The 3,482-nt window shown below is 34.3% G+C and overlaps 1 non-coding gene across 1 annotated transcript; it reads right to left on the bottom strand.

Moving 5' to 3' along the window:
- Positions 1–306: 306 nt before the first annotated feature.
- On the bottom strand, positions 307–379 carry TRNAM-CAU (transfer RNA methionine (anticodon CAU)). Its single transcript has one exon. It is a non-coding gene; the product is annotated as a tRNA-Met (tRNA).
- Between the last annotated feature and the right edge of the window lie 3,103 nt (positions 380–3,482).

The raw sequence follows: 3,482 nt of genomic DNA, 5'->3' as shown, positions 1-3,482 counted from the left end.
AGAAAATTGGAAGACAAATTTCTCCTGATTCTTCCGTCGGATGAAAAGAAAGAGCAAAAATATAGTATTGCTTGTAGTTTCTGACTAATGTAAATTTCTTTTCGACTCATTTAATTTAAAGCAACAGGAAGCCCAACAAAGTACAAATCTGATTTCACCATCCTCAGCAAACAAATGGATGAGCCTTCAAGTCTTTATATGGCACATTTACTAATTTTACTTTGTGTTTCTTTTTTTAGTGCACTTGACTTTTTACTAAGATAACATTATGCCAGGCCACTGTGGAAACACAGAAAAACAATATTCTGCCCTCTCTGAGGCTTGAACTCAGGACCTTCAGATTATGAGACTGATGCGCTGCCAACTGCGCTAAGAGGGCAGCTTGAGGGTTCTTCACAATTAAAGGAAAAAATGAAATATTGTTTTCTAAATACCCATGCTTTATCAAATCCCAACTTTTAAAAATACAATCAATATTACTTGAAAATAACTCCATAGAAATCAATGCTGCACCAGAAGTATTTCACTTTTCGGTATTCACTGAACAATAGGACCATCTGGGCTGCAGAAGTGGGGACAATAGTGCTTGTCTTTTTTGCTCTTGTTTTCAATGATGTGGTTTCCTCCTGGCAATGGGATCTCAGTCGATCTTACAGCTTCCATGATCTCCTTTGTTGAAAAGAAACACAAGAAGTGCACAGTGCACAGTGCAATGACTGACCAACTGACTGACTGAATGAATGAGCAATTAAATAGTCTTCAAGTCTGTCTATAGTCCATACTTCTGTCTTACTCTATATCTCTACTTGCATCTACAGGACTGGAGACATTTTCCCTACAAAAACCACAAATGAATGTAATAAAAGTCTCCCCTGATTCTTTTAGCCTGCTGTGCCATTAATTATACTGAGATATTTGCGGAGATTGTCTCATATAGTCCAACTGAATTTAGGCAACAAAACTATGTATCATAATCTACACTATCCAGTATAATGGAAGGTCAGATCTGTTAAGTAATGTTCCTAAGGTCCAGCGCTGCTGGGTGGCAAAGCCTTAATTGAGAAGCAGATTTTTAGATTCCAAAACTTGAGCACTTTTTGTGCTCTAGCTCAGGATCTCTCTGCCTGTTCTTGTCCAGGTAGCACTCATCCATATACCAAATATCTAATTCCCAACCTCCTCTGTGCCAGTCTTTTAGGCTTAGACATCCAAATAAACCTTGACACATTTTCCTCCTTCAGACACCACATCCACAACTTGCAAAATATTGAACAGTGGTCTTGTGCTACTCTTTTGAATTTTTCACTTCCCTTCCACTCACTCAGTATATATTCACTGGAGAGCTGCTCTGTGCCAGGTGCTGTAGTAGGCACAGATGATTCAGAAGGAATCTGATGGCCCCAGATTTCAAGGGATGGAAGGGTAAATATGGACAAGGGACCGTCCACTTCCAGTTTCATCACTTTCAGTCTCCCTTACATTTACATCTAAATACTTCTTTCTAAAATATCAGTTTCATTCATGTCACTTTTCCACACTCTGACCATTCTTGATTTCTTAGTTGCAATATAATCTGTCTTATCTCTCAATCTTTGGCCCTTCTTTGTACCTACATTGTGAGTTTGCTCTATAAGATCAATTAGATCCATGGAGGGATAGTGTTGTTTAGCTCTTCAATGTTGTTTCCCATTTGTTATCTATAAGATCTATCAGTTAATGAGAGAGGAGTGTTGACATCTGCACCTGTAATTGTGGATTTTTCTATTTTTCTTTTCAGATTTATCAGCTTTTTAAAATGAGTTTTGAAGCTTTGTGTCCAGAGACATACACATTTAGGACAGATATTTCTTTCGTGAACTGACACCTTATAATTATGTACCATCTCTCTTTATACATAGAAATTTTCTTTGCTGTGAAATCTATTTTGTTTTATGTTAATATATCCACTTCAGTTTTTTTTGATTAATACTTGTGTGGTGTATCTTTTTCCATTCTTTGTTTTCAATTATATGTAACTTTTAATGTTGTATGTAACTTTTAATCTCACATATAACTATATTTAAGATGAGTTTCTTATAGTCAGAATATTTTTTTAATACATTCTGACAACTTCTGATGATTAATTGATGTTTTTAGAGTATTTACATTTAATTTTATTATTGATAAGTTTGCATGTAGATGTACTATTTAATTATTAATGGTTTGTTCCCTTTGTTTTTCATACTTCTTTTTTTCTTTTTCTACCTTCTTTTGGCTTATTTAAACATTGTTAGTATGTGATCTCATGATTACTAGATGCACACAACATTTCACAGTGTACTTAGAATCAATCAATTATCATTCATGTTGAATATACAAAGCTCACCACCATTTAGTCCCTTTACCATAACCCCTTTATGTTATGTATATAGTACTTCCAGATACAATGAAAACTCCATCACTGTTATAATTTTCACTTTCAATCATAAAACATACTTTAAAGAGATCATGAGAAGAATAGTAGTCTATTATATTTACCCACATATTTCCTATCCCTGCTATTGTTCCTTCATTCATGGTATTCTAAGTTTCCTTCCGGTATCATTTTTCTTGTCTCAATAGCAGCACTTCTACTAGCAATGGATTCTCATCTGTTTGCCTTCAAATGAGAATGTATTTCTTTCACCTTTTGTTATACTTAGCATTCTGTGTTAACAGGTCTTCTCTTTCAGCATTTACTAAAGGTTATGTCATTCCTTTATGGCCTCCCGTGGTTTCTGATGAGAAATCCACAATCATTCAGATTGTAGTTTCCCTTTTGTTTTCCTCTGGCCGTTTTCAAGAATTTATTTTTTCTTTTGTTTCCAACTATTTAAGTGACATGTTTGAGTGTGCATTTATTCGGGTCTATCCTGCTTGAGATTTGCTGAACTTCTTGAATCTGGTTTATGTCTTTTGCCAAATTTGGAAAGTTTTCAGACATTAATATTTCAAATGTTGGTTTTTTTTTTCTTTTTCAAGGGCCTCTTTCTCTTTTTCTTTGGGTCTCTAGTGATGTGAATATAAGATGCTTATTTTCCTATTTGTCCCTGAGGCTCTTTCCATCTTTTAAAACACACTTTTCTCTCTGTCATTTAGATTGGGTAGTTAGTATCGTTCTATCTTCACATTTACTGACTTTTTCTCAGTCATCTCCTTCTGCTGTTGAGACAATCTAGTGTTGTTGTTTATAATTTTGCTTAATACATTTTTCAGTTCTGAAGTTTCAATTTGGATTTATATCTTTCCATTATTTGCTAAGACTTTCTAACATTCTATTTATTCCAAAGAGTTCTTGCCCCTAATTCTCAGAACATTAAATAATCATTGTTTTAAAGTATTGTCAGATGATTACATCTGTGTCATATCAGTGTTGGTGTCTGTTGATTCTCTTTTCCAAGTGAATTAAGATTTTCTTGCTTCTTCAAATGCTGAATAATTTTGGATTATAACCTAGCCATTTT

This window comes from Diceros bicornis, chromosome 14 (genome assembly GCF_020826845.1).
Source record: "Diceros bicornis minor isolate mBicDic1 chromosome 14, mDicBic1.mat.cur, whole genome shotgun sequence".
Taxonomy (NCBI): domain Eukaryota; kingdom Metazoa; phylum Chordata; class Mammalia; order Perissodactyla; family Rhinocerotidae; genus Diceros; species Diceros bicornis.
The sequence above is the reverse complement of the archived record's forward strand: the minus strand, read 5'-3'. Positions and strand labels throughout refer to the sequence as shown.